This window comes from Hyperolius riggenbachi, chromosome 11, assembly GCF_040937935.1.
Source record: "Hyperolius riggenbachi isolate aHypRig1 chromosome 11, aHypRig1.pri, whole genome shotgun sequence".
Taxonomy (NCBI): Eukaryota; Metazoa; Chordata; class Amphibia; order Anura; family Hyperoliidae; genus Hyperolius; species Hyperolius riggenbachi.
The window spans coordinates 119,683,687-119,706,409 of NC_090656.1; the positions used below are offsets into that span (position 1 = coordinate 119,683,687).

Sequence of the window (22,723 nt, forward strand, 5' to 3'; positions counted from 1 at the left end):
TCTCAGCTTTTTTTGTTTTTCTCATTGAATGTATATATAATGCTTTGACTTTCTTAATGCACTGGCAGCTCTTTGCACTGGGCACTTCTTTTCCCTGACGACGACTCCATTTAAAGGAGTCGGGACATGTCGGATTGGTGGGGGGTTTTTATCTATATGTGGGAAGTAAAAGTTAAATTAGTCCAGGTTTTGGGGCTAGAAGCAAAGTCACATAAAAAGCGTCAAAGTTGTGCGAGTGCTTTCTACAGTACCTAAGGTCCCATCCTGGTTATATGTATTATGAGAAAATGAAATGAATATAGGAATTTTAATAAAAGAATAAAAGTTTTTTTTTAAGATACTTCTGTAGGGATCAATTTTGTGTAAAACAATCTCCACAGTTGCAAGCTCCTGCCCCCTCCCTGGCTTATTGTGCAAATGCTGAGAGAATACCTAGCTGGAAGCTGGTTGGTCAGGATGGGTCACATACTCACTCGCGACTAAAGTCTAATTGGTCAGTGCGACACATGTGATCGCTGGAGGATTCTGGGAAATTTAGTACAATGAGAGTCTGTATGCTTACACCGGCTCTCATTGAAGTTAATAACTTAAAAATTATTCTTCTGATTTATCAGCCCAAAAGCGCCACTCTGGACATGACATATATCATATATACAAAGCTCTTAATGTTAGGATTTATGCTGCGAGTGTGAGGGAAGAAAAAAATACATAAAATTGCATGAATATTCATAAAGTTGCAACTATAAAAAGGAACTCTGCCTAGGATATTGTACAGGGGCAAGGTACAGTAGTGCTATTGAATATGTAAATAGCATAAATTGCATGAATATACATAAAATTGCATGAATATACATAAAATTGCATGAATATTCGTAAAGTTGCAACTATAAAAAAGGGAACTCTGCATAGGATATTATATAGGGGCAAAGTGCAGTTGTGCTATTGAATATGTAAATAGCATAAATTGCATAAATATACATAACATTGCATCAATATACATAAAATTGCATAAATGTTCATAAGGTTGCAACTATAAAAAGGGAACTCTGCATAGGATATTATATAGGTGCAAGGTGCAGTAGTGCTATTGAATATGTAAATAGCATAAATTGCATCAAAATACATAAAACTGCATCAATATACATAAAATTGCATAAATATTCATGAAGTTGCAACATTCAACCCATAGATATACATGTATTTTAAGAATTATCAATTAAACAATTTAAATTAAAATCAACATTCAGTCCTCTTGGCTTCAAAGTTTTCAATGTAAAAATCCACTTAGTCTCAAGTTTATATAGTTCCTCATCTCTATTTGCTCCTCTCCAGTCGTTTTTTACCTGATCTATCATACAAAATTTTAAATTTTGGATCTTGACAGTGATGTTGCTTAAAATGGTTCGGGACTGAATGATCAACCTCAGCTTTCAATATGTTATATACATGCTAATACAGCCTTCTTTTAAACGTCCTCTCGGTTTTGCCCACATACTGCATTCCGCATGGGCATTCTAATAAGTATACTATATATGTACTGTTACAATTAATAACATTTTTTATGTTAAATGTCTCTCTTGTTTGATTACTCCTGAAAGTTGTACATTTCCTGGGCTGATATATGCATGTCCGACATCCATAACATCTCTTGCATTTGAAGAACCCATTTTTACCCAAAAAAGTTTGGCTTCTAGCTTTCTGATTTTGCATACTACTTTTGGCAACAAAACTCTGTAGGTTGGGAGCCCTCCTAAAAATCACTTGTGGCTCCTCTGGAATAATATTTATAAGATCGTTATCTAGTGTTAGCACTGGCCAGTGTTTGCTTATTAGCTTTTTACTTCCCTGTGTTGTACTACGCTACACTAGACTAGATAAACTAGAAGTCACAAGAAACTAGAGGCGCCACCACAAGTGACAAGTACAGACTACAAAGAGTAATCAGGGCCGCAGAAACAATCATCAGTACACCCCTGCCACCACTGGACCTCCTGCACGCATCCAGGCTGAGGACAAGGGCTAACAGGATCACACAAGACCTCCACCATCTTGGCAGCAGCTTCTTCAACCGCATGTGCTCAGACCACCGCTACAGAGCTATTTTCACTAAAACCTCCAGGCACAGGAACTCCTCCTTTCCCCAAGCAGTGCATCTTCTGAACTCGAGCCCTGCACACAGCAGGCCTGTCACCCTGGACTACACAGCCTGTATGCACCGACTCTGTGGCTGTTCTTTATTCCGTGTATATTCGCTCCTAGGACTTATTAACAATTTAGCTGGCTCAGCTGCTACGCACCTTCTCTATGTCTGTCCTTCATTGCACGTGCTCCTGCACTACGATGTTTCAATGCCTATGTCAATGTATGTATGTGTATTGCACTACTTTTGTTTCAATGCCTATGCCAATGTATGTATGTGTATTGCACTACTATGTGTTTTGCTGTTCTTGCACTATGCACAATGCCGATGTGTACCACAAACAATTCTGAGTGTGGCTACCGCCACACTTGGTGAAATAAACTTGATTCTGATTCTGATGCTGAAGTCTTTTATGAAGGAGCAATTACATTTATTTGAATCCCGTTCAATATTTTTTATTTTCTTGCTGCCTTCTACCATAAATGTCCTATCCATCTCAGCAACCTTATCTCTTCAACACTCCTCCCCAACACTATCAGTCATACAATTCTGGATATACACCCAGATTTCCACCAAAATTATTTAAACCATGTCCTCCCCCCATTCTTCCCAGACAACCGAAGGGTCCACCCATTAAACCACAGTGGAAACCAAGGCCAGAATATAATCCCTTAAAACCAGCACCCACATATTATCCTCCTATCTACAATAAGTTCTTGGCACTGGCCCAATTAGAAACTGAGACTCCCACAACCAGCAATCATATAGACTTGCGAGGTGGCCTGCCCCTGCCTCTGCCTGTTATTTTTTCCATATTGGTGGTGGGGGGTATGTAGTAGTACTAACAATATTCAATAGTGGTGGACAGTGTGTGTAATCATAAAGAGGCACACAATCAGTGACAAATACACGACAGGTGTGTGTGTGTGTGTGTATCACTGGGCTGTGTACTTTAACACACACACAGAGATATCCTATATAGTACTTTTAATCACAAATACAGTTGAAAGCTAAGCACTGCTTATGATGGACAGTGTGCTGGCCCTAACAGGTAGGGGGGGGGGGGGAGGGGGGGTTCGCTGCACTAAGACCCCACCCTGAACTAACAAAGTATTACTGATGCAGAACTGCTCTGTGTAATAAAATAATACCAGTTGCCTGAATCGCCTGCTGATCCTGTGTCTCTAATACTTTTAGCCACAGCCCCTGAACAAGCATGCAGATCAGGTGCTCTGACTGAAGTCAGACTGGATTAGCTGCATGCTTGTTTCAGGGTGTGATTCAGTCACTATTGCAGTCACAGAGATCAGCTGGACTGCCAGGCAACTGGTATTGTTTAACAAGAAACATCCATATCACTCTCAGTTAAGGTTCCCTTTAAGCAACCTAATGTTTCTCTTGGATTGAGCAGAAATGGTACATGCTAGGCTAGCTTCAGTTAGTAGTGTTGGGGGTACAGCGGTTAAGGTACTTGCCCACCACACAGTGAGACCTGGGTTCAATTCCCAGCCACGGTATGTAAGCTGGCTTTTGAAATACTATAATTCCCTGGCAGATGAGACTCTGAAATACTATAATTCCCTGGCAGATGAGGAGGGAGGGTAATATACAAGAGCCTAATTAAACTCTCCCTAGCAGAGTGTGTGTAGCAGCTGTCCCTTAAGTAATTAGTGTAGGCAGACGAGTGAGTAAAACGGCACAAGGACCTTGCCTTTTATAAGGGGGTGGGGGTGGGGCTCCAGGCATGAGTGCAGTCTGATTGACAACAATATGCCTGCTGACTGTGATGTAGAGGGTCAGAGTTCTGCTCCATAGAGCATTATGGAGCGAATCGAACTTCCGCAAAAGTTCGCCTTTGCATGGTGAACGCGAACCACCGAAGTTCGCCGGCGAACCGTTCGCTACATCTCTAATCTCCGAGCAGAGAGCCGATCCTGCGCTGGAGCTAGGTAGGTAAATATTTACATCCCTGCCATTCCGGGAGCTTTTTCGCCGCCGCCGTGAGACCGAGGAGGACGGGGGAAGCCTCAATCGGATGTGGAGGCTTCCCCCACCCGAGGTGAGTACCCCCCATGGGAACTTTTTCTCATTATAGGTTTTCTTTAAAGGCAACTTTTCCCTCTTGAATGAACAGTAGCAGTTCCAAGCCTCACTGAGAGAAGAGCTGGTGATGACCACTTTATGCAGCATATACAGAAGATGAGGCAGAAGGTATAGCAATTGTGTTTTATTGAAAATAATGTGCAGTATAAACACAACAGAGTTTTTGGAACATATTGTGATGATAACTGTATTTTTTGGACTATAAGACTCACTTTTTTTACCCTAAAAGTAGGCGAAAAAAGTCACTGCATCTTATAGTCAAAATGCAGGGAGTTCCTAACTTGTGAACGCCTGCCAATACAAACCTCCAACCCGCTGTAATGTTGGGGACTGCATGTAATGTGCCCATGCAGAGTAGGACAAATGGAGGACACGGGGACACAAAGGGGCATAGAGGAGGATGCAAGGAGGACAGAGGTGGACACATGGGGACACAGGCAGACACAAGGGGGGCAAAGAAGGACACAGAGACATGAGAGATACAAAGTGGCATGAGGTACAAAGGGGGCATAATCCACAAAGTGCCCCTTCACCATGGATGCACCAGGTTTAATATATATATTTTTTTCCCTGGTTTTTGTTGTCTAAATCTAGATGCGTCTTTTGTCAGGTGCGTCTTATAGTCCAAAAAATATAGTACTTCCTAAACAAAGAAACCCCATTGTCACATTACCCACATCACAGGCTCTGTTACAATTCCATATCCAGCCATCTGAATGTTAATTTAACCACTTGCCGACTGCCCACTACCAATTGGTGGCGGCAAAGTGGCACCCCCAGGACCGCGTAACGCCGATCGGCGGCACCTGGGGGACTAATTATCCGGGGATCCGCCGGCATTGATGCGCGTGCATCCGCCTGCATTAGGCTCCGTCCACCCGCGATGTCAACCCACCGGCTATTTATAAGTGCCGGCGGGTTGTTAACCCCCGATCTGCAACATGCAAAGTGTATAATACCCTTTGTAAATGTATACAAATTGTATTATACAGGCTGCCTCCTGCCCTGGTGGTCCCAGTGATCAAGGGACCACCAGGGCAGGAGGTAGCCCCCTAGTAAGCACAACAGCACACTGATCCTGCCCCCCTTGCCCCCTGATCGCCCACAGCACCCCTCAGACCCCCCTGATCACCCCCTCAGACCCCTGTTTGCACCCAATCACCCCCCTAATCACCCATCAATCACACAATGTCACTATCTGTCAACGCTATCCTATAGTTTAGGTCCTAAACTGCCCCCTGGGGCTCCTGATCACCCCCCCCCCCACACACACCCTCAGATCCTCCCCAGACCCCCCCCCCCCCCCCCGTGTACTGTATACATCTATTCTCTCCTGTACTCACCCACTGATCAGCTGCCAATCACCTGTCAATCACCCATCAATCACCCCCTGTCACCACCTGTCACTGCCACCCATCAGATCAGACCCTAACCTGCCCCTTGCGGGCACCTGATCACCGGCTCACACCCTCAGATTGCCCGCAGACCTGCCCTCAGATCACCTCCCAAGTGCATTGTTAACATCTGCTTTCCCCTCTAATCACCCACTGATCACCCATCAATCACCCATCAATCACCCCCTGTCACTGCTACCCATCAGATAAGACCTTAATCTGCCCCTTGCGGGGCACCCAATTACCCACCCACACCCTCAGATCGCCCTCAGACCCCCTGATCACCTTGCCAGTGCATTGCTTACATCTATTCTCCCCTCTAAGCACACCATGATCACCTAGCAATCACCCCGTCACCCCCTGTCACCACCTGTCTGTCAGTGCTACCCATCAGATCAGACCCTAATCTGCCCCTTGCGGGCACCCAATTACCCGCCCACACCCTCAGATCACCCTCAGACCCCCCCGATCACCTCCCCAGTGCATTATTTACATATGTTCTCCCCTCTAATCACCCACTGATCACCCATAAATCACCACCTGTCACTGCTACCCATCAGATCAGACCCTCATCTGCCCCTTGCGGGCACCCAAGCATTCGCCCACACCCTCAGATCGCCATCAAACTCCCCCCCATCACCTCACCAGTGCATTGCTTGCATCTATTCTCCCCTCTAATCACACCCTGATCACCTATCAATCACCCCGTCACCACCTGTCACTGCTACCCATCAGATCAGACCCTAATCTGCCCCTTGCGGGCACACAAACACCCGTCCACACCCTCAGATCGCCCACAGACCCCCATTTACCTCCCCAGTGCATTATTTACATCTGTTCTCCCCTGGTCTGGTCACTTGTGGGGTTCCTAAACTGCCCTGGCATTTTAGGGGCCCTAAACAGTGAGGAGTAGTCTGGAAATCAAATACCTCAAAATGACCTGTAAAATCCTAAAGGTACTCATAGGACTTTGGGCCCCTTAGCGCACCTAGGCTGCAAAAAAGTGTCACACCTGTGGTATCACCGTCCTCAGGAGAAGTAGTATAATGTGTTTTGGGGTGTATTTTTACACATGCCCATGCTGGGTGGGATAAATATCTCTGTAAATGGACAACTGAGTGTAAAAAAAATTAAAAAAATCTCAATTACAGAGATATATCTCCCACCCAGCATGAGTATGTGTAAAAATATACCCTAAAACACATTATACTATTTTTCCTGAGTACAGCGATACCACATGTGTGACACTTTTTTGCAGCCTAGGTGCGCTAAGGGGCCCAAAGTCCTATGAGCACTTTTAGGCTTTACAGGGGTGCTTACAATTTAGCACCCCCCAAAATGCCAGGAAAGTAAATACACCCCACAAATGACCGCATTTTGGAAAGTAGACACCCCAAAGTATTCAGAGAGGGGCATGGTGAGTCTGTGGCAGATTTCATTTTTTTTTTTTTGTCACAAGTTAGCAGAAATGGAAACTTTTTTTTAGTTTGTTTTTTTTTTGTCACAAAGTTTTGTTTTCCGCTAACTTGTGACAAAAAATAAAATCTTCTATGAACTCACCATGCCTCTTAGTGAATACTTTGGGATGTCTTCTTTCCAAAATCGGGTCATTAGGGGGGTATTTATACTATCCTGGAATTCTAGCACCTCATGAAACCTGACAGGTGCTCAGAAGAGTCAGAGATGCTTCAAAATAGGAAAATTCCCTTTTTGCACCATAGTTTGTAAACACTATAACTTTTACCCAAACCAATAAATATACACTTATTGGATTTTTTTTTTATCAAAGACATGTAGCACAATAAATGTGGACAATAATCACAGCAGCAATCAAATAGCACCAAAAGAAATCTGTATTAGTGACAAGAAAAGGAGGTAAGATTCATTTAGGTGGTAGGTTGTATGACCGAGCAATAAACCGTTAAAGCTGCAGTGGTCTGAATGGAAAAAAAGTGTCTGGTCCTTAACCACTTCCCGACCGCCGTATAGACAATTGGCGGCCGGGAAATGGACCCCGCAAGGACCGCCGTATTGACAAATGGTGGTGGCCCTTTTACGGGCATGGGCGGGGCTATTGCGTCATTCGTGACGTGATCGGCCGCCGGGGACTGGCTCCGCCCACCTCGCGCTGTAACCCGCCGGCTGTACGGAAGCGCCGGCAGGTTACTAGCACCCGGATCGCCGCATACAAAGTGTATAATACAGTTTGTAATGTTTACAAAGTGTATTATACAGGCTGCCTCCTGCCCTGGTGGTCCCAATGTCCGAGGGACCACCAGGGCAGGCTGCAGCCACCCTATGTCGCACCCAAGCACACTGATTTCCCCCCCCCGCCCCAGATCGCCCACAGCACCCCTCAGACCCCCTCCCCTGCCCACCACCCCCCAGACCCCCTGTTTGCACCCAATCACCCCCCTAATCACCCATCAATCACTCCGTCACTATCTGTCAACGCTATTTTTTTTTATCCCCCCCCTGCCACCTCCTGATCACCCACCCCACCCCTCAGATTCTCCCCAGACCCCCCCACCAAACCCCCCCCCCCCCAGTGTACTGTATGCATCTATCCGCCTGATCACCTGTCAATTACCTGTCAATCACCTTTCAATCACCCATCAATCACCCCCTGTCACTGCCACCCATCAATCAGCCCCTAACCTGCCCTTTGCGGGCAATCTGATCACCCACCCACACCAATAGATCGCCCGCAGATCCGACGTCAGATCACTTCCCAAGTGCAGTGTTTACATCTGTTCTCTACAGTAAAAACCCACTAATTACCCATCAATCACCCATCAATCACCCCCTATCACCACCTGTCACTGTTACCCATCAGATCAGACCCTAATCTGCCCCTTGCGGGCACCCAATCACCCGCCTACACGCTCAGATTGTCATCAGACCCCCCCTTATCAATTCACCAGTGCAATATTTACATCTGTTCTTCCCTGTAATAACCCACTGATCACCTGTCAATCACCTGTCAATCACCCATCAATCACCCCCTGTCACTGCCACCCATCAATTACCCCCTGTCACTGCCACCCATCAATCAGCCCCTAACCTGCCCCTTGAGGGCAATCTGATCACCCACCCACACCAATAGATCGCCCGCAGATCCGACGTCAGATCACCTCCCAAGTGCAGTGTTTACATCTGTTCTCTACCCTAAACACCCACTAATTACCCATCAATCACCCATCAATCACCCCCTATCACCACCTGTCACTGTTACCCATCAGATCAGGCCCTAATCTGCCCCTTGCGGGCACCCAGTCACCCGCCTACACGCTCAGTTTGTCCTCAGACCCCCCCTTATCAATTCGCCAGTGCAATATTTACATCTGTTCTTCCCTGTAATAACCCACTGATCACCTGTCAATCACCCATCAATCACCCCGTCACTGCCACGCATCAATCACCCCCTGTCACTGCCACCCATCAATCAGCCCCTAACCTGCCCCTTGCGGGCAATCTGATCACCCACCCACACCAATAGATCGCCCGCAGATCTGACGTCAGATCACCTCCCAAGTGCAGTGTTTACATCTGTTCTCTACCCTAAACACCCACTAATTACCCATCAATCACTAGAGATGTGGCGAACGGTTCCCGAACCGTTCGCCGGCGAACATCTCTAAATTCATGGGCCTCTTACTACTTCCGGGTCGCAATGACCCGGAGTAGTACGCCTGCACTGCCCGGCGGAGCGCGTCCTAGATCGCGCTCCCGTTGCCGGGCACTCTCTGCGCATGTGCGTGACGTCATGAGTGACGTCACGCTCATGCGCAGAGTGCGCCCGGCAACGGGAGCGCGATCTAGGACGCGCTCCGCTGGGCAGCGCAGGCGTACTACTCCGGGTCATTGCGACCCGGAAGTAGTAAGAGGCCCAGAGAGGTTCGCCAGGCGAACTGTTCGGCCCAACTCTATCAATCACCCCCTGTCACTGCTACCTATCAGAATAGACCCCTATCTGCCCCTAGGGCACTCAATCACCCGCCCACACCCTCAGAACGCCCTCAGACCTCAGCCCTGATCACCTCGCCAGTGCATTGCTTGCATCTATTCCCCCCTCTAATCACACCTTGAGACACCCATCAATCACCTCCTGTCACCCCCTAGCACACCGACCCATCAGATCAGGCCCTAATTTGCAACGTGTGGGCTCCTGATCACTCGGCCAAACCCTCAGATCCCCCTCAGACCCCCTTCAGATCACCTACCCAGTGCATTGATTGCATCTATTTTCCCCTCTAACCACCCCCTGAGACACCCATCAATCACCTCCTGTCACCCTCCTAGCACTCCTATCCATCAGATCAGGCCCAATACAACCTGTCATCTAAAAGGCCACCCTGCTTATGACCGGTTCCACAAAATTCTCCCCCTCATAGACCACCTGTCATCAAAATTTGAAGATGCTTATACCCCTGAACAGTCATTTTGAGACATTTGGTTTCCAGACTACTCACGGTTTTGGGCCCGTAAAATGCCAGGGCGGTATAGGAACCCCACAAACTGACCCCATTTTAGAAAAAAGACACCCCAATGTATTCTGTTAGGTGTATGACGAGTTCATAGAAGATTTTATTTTTTGTCAAAAGTTAGCGGAAATTGATTTTTATTGTTTTTTTTTCACAAAGTGTCATTTCTCACTAACTTGTGACAAAAAATAAAATCTTCTATGAACTCGCCATACACCTAACGGAATACCTTGGGGTGTCTTCTTTCTAAAATGGGGTCACTTGTGGGGTTCCTATACTGCCCTGGCATTTTAGGGGCCCTAAACCGTGAGGAGTAGTCTAGAAAACAAATGCCTCAAAATGACCTGTGAATAGGACGTTGGGCCCCTTAGCGCTCCTAGGCTGCAAAAAAGTGTCACACATGTGGTACCACCGTACTCAGGAAAAGTAGTATAATGTGTTTTGGGGTGTATTTTTACACATACCCATGCTGGGTGGGAGAAATCTCTCTGTAAATAGACAATTGTGTATAAAAAAAACCAAACAATTGTCATTTACAGAGATATTTCTCCCACCCAGCATGGGTATGTGTAAAAATACACCCCAAAACACATTATACTACTTCTCCTGAGTACGGCGGTACCACATGTGTGGCACTTTTTTGCAACCTAACTGTGCTAAGGGGCCCAAAGTCCAATGAGCAGCTTTAGGCTTTACAGGGGTGCTTACAATTTAGCACCCCCAAAATGTCAGGACAGTAAACACACCCCACAAATGACCCCATTTTGGAAAGTAGACACTTCAAAGTATTCAGAGAGGGGCATGGTGAGTTCGTGGCAGATTTCATTTTTTTTGTCGCATGTTAGAAGAAATGGAAACTTTTTTTTTTTTTGTCACAAAGTGTAATTTTCCACTTACTTGTGACAAAAAATAATATCTTCTATGAACTCACTATGCCTCTCAGTGAATACTTTGGGATGTCTTCTTTCCAAAATGGGGTCATTTGGGGGTATTTATACTATCCTGGAATTCTAGCCCCTCATGAAACATGTCAGGTGCTCAGAAAACTCAGAGATGCTGGAAAATAGGAAAATTCACTTTTTGCACCATAGTTTGTAAATGCTATAACTTTTACCCAAACCAATAAATATAGGCTGAATGGGGTTTTTTTATCAAAAACATGTTTGTCCACATTTTTCGTGCTGCATGTATACAGAAATTTTACTTTATTTGAAAAATGTCAGCACAGAAAATTAAAAAAATCATTTTTTTGACAAATGTCATGTCTTTTTTGATGAATATAATAAAAAGTAAAAATTGCAGCAGCAATCAAATAGCACCAAAAGAAAGCTTTATTAGTGACAAGAAAAGGAGCCAAGATTCATTTAGGTGGTAGGTTGTATGACCGAGCAATAAACCGTGAAAGCTGCAGTGGTCTGAATGGAAAAAAAGGCTCTGGTCCTTAAGGGGGGTAAAGCCCACGGTCCTCAAGTGGTTAAAGGGACACTGTAGGGGGTCGGGGGAAAATGAGTTGAACTTACCCGGGGGGCTTCTAATGGTCCCCCGCAGTCGATGCTCTGGCCCCGCCTCCGGTTCATTTCTGGAATTTCAGACTTTAAAGTCTGAAAACCACTGCGCCTGCGTTGCCTTGTCCTCACTCCCGCTGATGTCACCAGGAGCATACTGCGCAGGCCCAGTATGGTCTATGCCTGCACAATACGCTCCTGGTAACATCAGCGGGATTGAGGACATGGCAACGCAGGCGCAGTGGTTTTCAGACTTTAAAGTCTGAAATTCCAGAAGTGAACCGGAGGCGGGGCCGGAGCATCGGGGAGTGGCTGCGCGGGCACAGGATGTCTGCGGGGGACCGTTAGAAGCCCCAGGTAAGTTCAACTCATTTTCCCCCGACCCCTCTACAGTATCCCTTTAAAGTGAGTGGGAACCGCATTTTAAAAAAATGAGATAGATACTTACCCAAGTAGAGGGAAGGCTCTAGGTCCTTCCGGCTCCTCTCCTGGTCCCCTCCTTCCAGTGCTGGCTCGCCCGGTAGCAGTATTTGACTAAATTAGTCAAATGCTGCTTTACTTGGCCGAAGGAGGCTTCAGCAGTCCTCAGGGAGCCCGAGTGCTCCTGAAGAAGGGAGGCCCTGTACTGCGCCTGCGCAAGCACGCTCTCTTGCACGCTCACACCTGTGCAGTATGGAGCCGCACGTCTTTGGGAGGACACGGCTCCCGAAGACTTCCAAATACCCTTTCGGCGGGGATTGAAACAGGGGGAGCCAGTACAGGATAGAGAGCACCGAGAGAGGAGACGGAAGGCTCTACACAACCCAGAGCCTTCCCTCTCCTTAGGTAAGTATTTGCTTCATTTTTTTTCCCCATTCACTTTAAAGGGTTTTAAGACTGCAGTCCTTAAGTGGTTAATTCAAAGATTGTTTAGAGCTGTAATTTTTACCTTAACATTTGTCTGCATCAGGTTTTGATGAAATCTTTTCTTAATTGTATAATAAATTATTTCAGTGGGGAAAAAAAATCTATACATCAACTTGAAAAAACAATTGGCGAATATCGCTACCTTTCCTAGCCTTTTTGTGATTATAGAAGTGTGAATGAATTAATAAACTTACGGCAGAAGTCTGAAGATCTCCAGTCTTCGGGCTCTCCTCTATGTAGAATACACTGATGGGAGTACTCGGTAACAGTCTGGCACATACAATCCATTTTATTTGATGTACAACGACATAAGTCTTCTTGACAAGCTTGAATATATGGATCAACTGTAATCATGTCATTGCAATCCTCAAAGCTTGGGCTTTTTAGTATGTTCTCGCACATATTTTGCTAAAGAAAAAAAATAAATAACCGTCAATTTACTAGTAATTGGCCTGAGTTACCAAAATTGATGTTTCATTGTTCTCTTGTGCTAGCGAGACGTCACACAAACGTATTCTTGTAAGTGTGTTTTTTATTAAAGGTTTTGGAGCATCATTCTTAGGCTTGGGACCCACTAGAAGCGCTTGTGGTTTGTAAAGCTCTTGCTCATTTAATTGTATGAGGGATTGAACAAAAAAGAAAATCACATCCCTCAAGTGGGATCACACCCATAGAATTACATTAGCAGGATATTTGCACGCTTCCACCACACCCCACACAGGTGCTCACTCTGATAGATTGACAGACCAAACTGTCATCAAGCGTATGATTCCAGAGCTATCTGGTCTCATTGGCTAAACAGAATACAATCCTCCAAGGGGGTATGTTGTTTCCACCAATTTACTGTCAGCTAAAAAGAGATGAAGTTACATGAGACGGAGTGTGTGTGGGGAGGAAACAACATACCATGGCCATCTGGCCTTATTGGATAAACATGCAATCCTCCAAGGTGTAATGTTTCCATAAACCATGCAAAAAAAAATGCATATATATATATATATATATATATATATATATATATATATATATATATATATATATGAAATTATAAGATGGGCAGCACGGTGGCGTAGTGGTTAGCTCTCTCGCCTTGCAGCGCTGGGTCCCCGGTTCCAATCCCAGCCAGGGCACTATCTGCAAAGAGTTTGTATGGTCTCTCCGTGTCTGCGTGGGTTTCCTCCGGGCACTCCGGTTTCCTCCCACATTCCAAAAACCAGGGCTGTGGAGTCAGAGTCGGAGTCGTGGAGTCGGAGTCGTGGAGTCGGGCAATTTTGGGTGCCTGGAGTCGGAGTCGGAGTCGGGAAAAAATGCTCCGACTCCTAATGAATTTGTAACTGTAATTAAAATAGAAAATATGATAAAATGTTCTATTTCTCAGATAATAGTCATTAAAAATAATGTATTTATACAGTATATATACACAGTAATAGCTATGCTTAGTCCACAAAAATGAAATAAACCAATCAAAATTAGTTACTTGTGCTGCTTCAATAAAGCAGTCCCCGTATTTTTAAGGTCAGATATACATATCTGATTGTGACTGTATATATGATGTGTACACAGGAATCTCTTATATATACTAAATAACATCTATGCTGTAAGAATAAAGCCTGATGTGTAGCTGTGTCACTAATAGAGATGGTCAACGAGATGGAAATAATTCTGCATTGATGCTGATTTATGCAAATGTATGCACTCCCTTTGCTGATGAAATCAAATAATTTGATATGTTATTAAAATTTGGTTTGGTGACTACAAATTAAAAGGTAACTGAGACGGATGAAAAGTAAAGTTTTATACATACCTGGGGCTTCCTCCAGCCCCCTTCAGGCTAATCAGTGCCTCGCTGTCCTCCACCACCCGGATCTTCTGCTATGAGTCCTGGTAATTCAGCCAGTCAGCGCTGTCCGGCCGCATGCCGCTCCCACAGCCAGGAACATTCTGCACCTGCGCAATAGTGCTGCACAGGTGTAGTATGCTCCTGGCGGCGGAGTGTGTGCATGCGCACTACGCCTGACTGGCTCAAGTACCTGGACTCATAGCAGAAGATCCAGGTGGTGGAGGAGGACAACGAGGGACTGATTATCCTGAAGGTGGCTAGAGGAAGCCCCAGGTATGTATAAAACTTTAATTTCATCTGTCTCAGGTTTACTTTGTTACACAGTAGTACTATACTCTACATATGCACTCCCCACAGAGCTGCAGGGAATCCACTGAGAATGCTGTGCACATTGAACACAGAGGTGTTGTCTGTTTACAATCTCCTCATTCCCCTGCAGAGTACCTGCACATCATTCTTACATGTACCCACACTTACATTGCCTAGGGCCTGATAGATGTTCTTTGTTCCGGTCTGTACCTTTTACAAGTATTCTTACCAAGGACTAGTTTTAGTCTAAAGGGAATAAATATAGTAGTCTACATATCCTTCTCACTTCAGTTGTCTTGTAAAATTCCTAAGCGTTGGCAGTTAAGAGACGAATTTCATGTTACATACTTTTAATCAACAAAATTGTAATATGCAAATTAGAGGAGTCGGAGTCGTGGAGTCGGAGTCGGAGGATTTTTGGACCGACTCCACAGCCCTGCCAAAAACATACGGATAAGTTAATTGGCTCCCCCTAAAAAATTGGCCCTAGACTACAGTACTTATACTACATAATATAGACATATGGCAATGGTAGGGATTAGATTGTAAGCTCCTTTGAGGGACAGTTAGTGACAAGATATATATATATATATATATATATATATATATATATATATATATATATATATATATATATATATATATACTGTACAGCGCTGCGTAATATGTCGGCGCTATATAAATACTAAATATTATTAATAATAATAATAAGAGCATGTATTAACATTTTAGTTGTGTCTTGAGTGAGAAAGGGACGGATGCAAGATATATTTTTGAGTTGAAGATGGCAGAAGCTGGTTATGGAGTTAGGATGAGGAAAACAAGAGATAGAAAAATCGAATATTACCCCCAAGCACAGTGCTTTGGGAATTTATGGGAGTGTTATTAACATTTATAGTTACTTCAGGCAGAGAGGTGGCCAGAGAAAAATTATTAGTTCTGTTTTACTGTGTATATATATATATATATATATATATATATATATATATATATATATATATATATATATATATACACACACACACACAGTGGCTTGCAAAAGTATTTGGCCCCCTTGAAGTTTTTCACATTTTGTCACATTACTGCCACAAACATGAATCAATTTTACTGGAATTCCACGTGAAAGACCAATACAAAGTGGTGTACACGTGAGAAGTGGAACGGAAATCATACATGATTCCAAACAATTTTTACAAATAAATAACTGCAAAGTGGGGTGTACGTAATTATTCAGCCCCCTTTGGTCTGAGTGCAGTCAGTTGCTTATAGACATTGCCTGATGAGTGCTAATGACTAAATAGAGTGCACCTGTGTGTAATCTAATGTCAGTACAAATACAGCTGCTCTGTGGCGGCCTCAGAGGTTGTCTAAGAAAATCTTGGGAGCAACAACACCATGAAGTCCGAAGAACACACCAGACAGGTCAGGGATAAAGTTATTGAGAAATGTAAAGCAGGCTTAGGCTACAAAAAGATTTCCAAAGCCTTGAACATCCCACGGAGCACTGTTCAAGTGATCATTTAGAAATGGAAGAAGTATGGCACAACTGTAAACCTACCAAGACAAGGCCGTCCACCTAAACTCACAGGCTGAACAAGGAGAGCGCTGATTAGCGCAATCAAGAGGCCCATGGTGACTCTGGAAGAGCTGCAGAGATCTACAGCTCAAGTTGGGGGAATCTATTTCATAGGACAACTATTATTCATGCACTGCACAAAGTTGGTCTTTATGGAAGGGTGGCAAGTAGAAAGCCATTGTTAACAGAAAAGCATAAGAAGTCCCGTTTGCAGTTTGCCACAAGCCATGTGGGGGACAACGAAAACATGTGGAAGAAGGTGCTCTGGTCAGAAGAGACCAAAATGGAACTTTACGGCCAAAATGCAAAACGCTATGTGTGGCGGCAAACTACACTGCCCATCACTCTGAACACACCATTCCTACTGTCAAATATGGTGGTGGCAGCATCATGCTCTGGGGGTGCTTCTCTTCAGCAGGGACAGGGAAGTTGGTCAGAGTTGATGGGAAGATGGATGGAGCCAAATACAGGGCAATCTTGGAAGAAAACCTCTTGGAGTCTGCAAAACACTTGAGACTGGGGCGGAGGGTCACCTTCCAGCAGGACAACAACCCTGAACATGAAGCCAAGGCAACAATGGAATGGTTTAAAACAAAACATATCCATGTGTTAGAATGGCCCAGTCAAAGTCCAGATCTAAATCCATTCGAGAATATGTGGCAAGATTTGAAAACTGCTGTTCACAAATGCTGTCTATATAATCTGACTGAGCTGGAGCTGTTTTGCAAAGAAGAATGAGCAGGATTTCAGTCTCTAGATGTACAAAGCTGGTAGAGACATACCCTAAAAGACTGGCAGCTGTAATTGCAGCAAAAGGTGGTTCTACAAAGTATTCACTCATGGGGCTGAATAAATACGCACACCCCACTTTGAAGTTCTTTATTTTTAAAAAAATGTTTGGAATCGTATATGATTTTCGCTCCACTTCTCACGTGTACTCCACTTTGTTTTGGTCTTTCATGTGGAATTCCAATAAAATTGATTCATGCTTGTGGCAGTAATGTGACAAAATGTGGAAAACTTCAAGGGGGCCGAATACTTCTGCAAGGCTATATATATATATATATATATATATATATATATATATATATATATATATATATATATATATATATACAGTAAAACAGAACTAATAATTTTTCCACCGTCTCTGGCCACCTCTCTGCCTGAAGTAACTATAAATGTTAATAACACTCCCATAACTTCAGTTCCCAAAGCACTGTGCTTGGGGGGTAATATTCGACTCTTCTCTCTCTTTTATTCCTCATCTTAACTCCATAACCAGCTCCTGCCATCTCCAACTCAAAAAAATATCTTGCATCCGTCCCTTTTTCACTCAAGACACAACCAAAATGTTAATACATATTCTTATAATTTCTCGTCTGGTCTACTGCAACATACTACTTTGTGGACTACCTTCTAACGAACTGGCCCCACTCCAGTTGGTACTGAACTCAGCTGCTCATCTCATTCATCTTTCTTCTCGATCTTCCTCTGCTGACTCTCTCTGTCAAGCTCTTCACTGGCTGCCAATTACACAGAGGATCCAGTTCAAACTCCTAACCCTAACCTACAAAGCTCTCCACAATCTCTCTCCCCACTAATTTCCAGATACAAACCCAATCGCAATCTCAGATCTGCACACGACCTTCTGTTGTCCTCCTCTAGAATCACCTCACATTCACACTTACAAGATTTTGCACGCGCTTCACCCCTTCTCTGGAATGCCCTCGCACAACACATCCGTCACTCGCCAAACTTTGCTTCTTTTAAACGCTCTCTAAAAACTCATTTGTTCCGACAAGCATATGTGCTACCTTCAAGGGAACCTGAACTGAGAAAAAATATTTAAAATAAACACATGAGGTAACTTCAAATGAACATTACATAGTTGCCTTGCCATCAGTTACTCTCAGAAGCTCACCATTTTCTTTTTATTTTGACAATTAATGATCCCTTCCAGTTCTGACAACATTTTGTCAGAACTTAAATATATCAGCTGCTGTCAGTTATAAATCAGTTGCTGACAGTTATAGCTGAGAGGACAACTGAAGTGCCATGTATCCCTATGGATCTAGTGGGCGATGTTACAATTTAACAGTGTGCTGACCAGAAAGCTGTTATGGGGGTAATGGCCATTTTCAAAATGGAGGATGGAGAATTCCATTGATCACAGTGGACAAACAGGACGCAAGAGAGGAGAAGGAGATTGAGGTGTAGACTACACAGGAGGTAAGTATGACCCGTGTATGTTTATTTTGACTTTTAATTTTCAGTTCAGGTTTTTTTAATCCACTTCCCTTTGTCCTAAGACCAAATTGCACTCCTACTAGGTATCCTAAAACACGCTGCCTTTATATATTTTATCGTATACTACTCCTCCTCTTGTTTCCCCCCATTCCCTTTAGATTGTAAGCTCGCAAGGGCAGGGGTCTCTCCCCCTTTTGTGTCTTGGAAATCATTATACATTTTATTCATCATGTTACTTTTATCACTGTCATTACCACTTCTGTATTTTGTATTCTGTATGCTGTATCATTTTTTGTATTTTGTCACTAAGTATGTATCATTAGTGTACACCATTGTCTGTATTTTGTATGTACCCAATGCTTGTTTCATGTATGTACCCCATGTTTGTTTCCTACCTTGTACAGCGCCATGGAATATGTTGGCGGTTTATAAATCAATAATAATAATATATACAGTATATATACATATACAGTGGCTTGCAAAAGTATTCGGCCCCCTTGAAGTTTTCCATATTTTGTCATATTACTGCCACAAACATGAATCAATTTTTTTGGAATTCCATGTGAAAGACCAATACAAAGTGGTGTACACGTGAGAAGTGGAACGACAGTCATACATGATTCCAAACATTTTTTAAAAATAAATAACTGCAAAGTGGGGTGTGCATAATTATTCAGCCCCCTTTGGTCTGAGTGCAGTCAGTTGCCCATAGAGATTGCCTGATGAGTTCTAATGACTAAATAGAGTGCACCTGTGTGTAATCTAATGTCAGTACAAATACAGCTGCTCTGTGACGGCCTCAGAGGTTGTCTAAGAGAATCTTGGGAGCAACAACACCGTGAAGTCCAAAGGACACACCAGACAGGTCAGGGATAAGGTTATTGAGAAATTTAAAGCAGGTTTAGGCTACAAAAAGATTTCCAAAGCCTTGAACATCCCACGGAGCACTGTTCAAGCGATCATTCAGAAATGGAAGGAGTATGGCACAACCGTAAACCTACCAAGACAAGGCCGTCCACCTAAACTCACAGGCTGAACAAGGAGAGCGCTGATCAGAAATGCAGTCAAGAGGCCCATGGAGACTCTGGACGAGCTGCAGAGATCTACAGCTCAGGTGGGGGAATATGTCCATAGGACAACTATTAGTTGTGCACTGCACAAAATTGGCCTTTATGGAAGAGTGGCAAGAAGAAAGCCATTGTTAACAGAAAAGCATAAGAAGTCCCGTTTGCAGTTTTCCACAAGCCATGTGGGGGACACAGCAAACTTGTGGAAGAAGGCGCTCTGGTCAGATAAGACCAAAATGGAACTTTTTGGCCAAAATGCAAAATGCTATGTGTGGCGGAAAATTAACACTGCACATCACTCTGAACACGCCATCCCCACTGTCAAATATGGTGGTGGCTGCATCATGCTCTGGGGGTGCTTCTCTTCAGCAGGGACAGGGAAGCTGGTCAGAGTTGATGGGAAGATGGATAGAGCCAAATACAGGGCAATCTTGGAAGAAAACCACTTGGAGTCTGTAAAAGACTTGAGACTGGGGCGGAGGTTCACCTTCCTGCAGGACAACGACCCTTAACATAAAGCCAGGGCAACAATGGAATGGTTTAAAACAAAACCTATCCATGTGTTAGAATGGCCCAGTCAAAGTCCAGATCTAAATCCATTCGAGAATATGTGGCAAGATCTGAAAACTACTGTTCACCAACGCTGTCCATCTAATCTGACTGAGCTGGAGCTCTTTTGCAAAGAAGAATGGGCAGGATTTCAGTCTCTAGATGTGCAAAGCTGGTAGAGACATACCCTAAAATACTGGCAGCTGTAATTGCAGCAAAAGGTGGTTCTACAAAGAATTGACTCAGGGGGCTGAATAATTACAAATACCCCACAGTATATACACACATATTATGTATATATACCTGTATATACTGTATATAAAAAAAATGCAGATCATTTTTTTTTCTTCCCCGTGTGACTCTTCAGGGCCACTTTAAAATTTTGTCCCACCCCGTGACGTCACACCGCCGCTCTGATTGGCCGCTGGGTCCCCGGAAGAAGAGCGGGGCTATGGGGATCCCGGGGGCCATAAAAAGACTCGGGGAGAGCCGGGGGAGATGCTGGAGTCCCGTTGCGCAGCAGCGATCGGGCGGGACTCCTAAACAGTAAGGGAATTCCCTAGCCCGACTTGAGCTCTGTCTTACCACTCGCAGCTCATCTTACCGCCAGGGAGGTTAAACCAAAACAGTTACACTCAACTTGAATACATGTATGTACAGTAAGGGAGCATACAAAAGATCATGTGCAATACAGGTAAACTTGCCATTCCTGCATGCATAAGGAAACCACCGGCTCCGTCCTCCTCACATGCACCTCACGTAACTTCATCTCACTACTGCTGTCTAGCGGCAGGGCCTGTCGTACAAGTATTCATGTTGAGTGTAGTGGGTTCCGGGCCTTAATTTCTATGCTAGATATAGGTTTTTAGTAAGAGGGCTTTTCGTTCTCGGAACCCCTCACAATGGCCGTGATTGACCAAACTGCAGTAAGATTGCAGTTAACAGGTAGCAGCACATGTCAATTTTACTGGTACTAACATCAGTGAGTACAGCCCGTTAAACCTATTGGCAGTAGAGATGGCCCGAACATTCCTGTGTGCATAAGGAAACCACCGCCTCCGTTCTCCCCATATGCACCTCACATAACTTTGTCTCACTACTGCCTCCTAGTGGCAGGGACTACCGTACATGTATTCATGTTGACTGTTGCAGTTTTTGTTTTTAGCTGACATTAAATTGGTTTAAAGTGGTTTTACTCTATTTGAGGCATTTTTGCATGGTTTATCGAAACAACATATCACCGTGGAGGATTGCATGCTGTTTTGCCAGAGTCGTTCGTCGTTCCTGCAGAGCGGGTGCTGGCAGCCTCCCCACTCTGCTTTCCCTAGCGCGACAAATGACTCTCGGGGACATACATGGTCCCCGCCGGCTGCCAGGCAGGGGGGAGGAGAGAGAGCTGAAGCCTGGCGGCTTCATTCTGCTACATTTGCCGCCGGCTTCATTTCATTAAATTAAAGTAACTTTTCATACATTTGGCTGCAGCGAGACGGCCGGAAAATACATTCACCTTAACAGGAATCGTTTCATTTCTAACACTGGCCGCAGCGCATTGGCTGGCCAGAACGCGAAGTGGCCAAACTTCGGGTTCTGTCCGTAACATATTCATCAAGCATCACACACTGTTTTTTACATCACATCAGTGTCATATTGTGGACTGAGTGCCAAAACGCTGTTCCTCATATTATTGTTGCATTGGACTTAGCACCTTTGCTTTTTCTAGGCTACTTTGTAGGATTTGTAGTGCACGTACTTTTTTTTATTACATTAGCAAGAGCTTTTCAAATCACAAGCACTTTCAAAAAGCTTAGAAAAGCGCTGCTAGTGGGTTCCGGGCCTTAATTTCTATGCTAGATATAGTTTTTTAGTAAGAGGGCTTTTCGTTCTCTGAACCCCTCACAATGGCCATGATTGACCAAACTGCAGTAGATTGCCGTTCGCAGGTATCACATGTCAATTTTACTGGTACTAACATCAGGTAGTACAGTCCGTTAACCTATTGGCACAACGCGAGTTACATGGCTAATGCACACAATGCTATGATATTGCACAGCATAAAAACACACATTATCATAGCAACGCGCACATTACCACAGTATCGCACTTGGTTCTACTAGGTTAACACACATGCTCCGCCAGTGTTAGTACTGGGAAAATCGTGTCACAGTTTGGTGAATAAGGGGCATGATTCTAGTATTTCTTAGTTACCATGACTTATCTGGTTTCTCTGCTGATGGCTTGAGATTTCGATCAAATTGCAGATTTAGTAAATTAGGCCTAAGCAAAGTGAAAATAGTAGAACCAGAAATACCCAGGGGATATATCCTATTGCCCATTGAAGTACAAGACACTATACATTTTAAAATTTCAAACCATAGTGTAAAAATAAAGTGTATAGGAAGAGTTGAGGGAACAACATGAGAATGAGAAAGTCAGGGTACTCCACCCCACTGCTCGCTGGGACCCTCTTCTTTACGGCCGCATTCCCATCCGTGTGTGTCAGTGCATCTGCATTGCGCAGGCTGCGTAGCAGCCTAGAGCAACTCTTGCACAAAGGAAAAAGCCACACAGGAGGGGCTCCTTGCTACTGTGCAACTGCTGGC

General features: G+C 44.3%; 1 long non-coding RNA gene across 1 annotated transcript in view; it reads right to left on the bottom strand.

The window, feature by feature from the left end:
• The window catches only part of LOC137537720 (uncharacterized), a 45,830-nt gene extending 33,049 nt beyond the window's left edge, over nt 1–12,781 (bottom strand). The window contains exon 1 of the long non-coding RNA XR_011024664.1: nt 12,727–12,781. This is a non-coding gene — a long non-coding RNA (uncharacterized lncRNA). The remainder of the gene's footprint in view (nt 1–12,726) is intronic.
• Between the last annotated feature and the right edge of the window lie 9,942 nt (nt 12,782–22,723).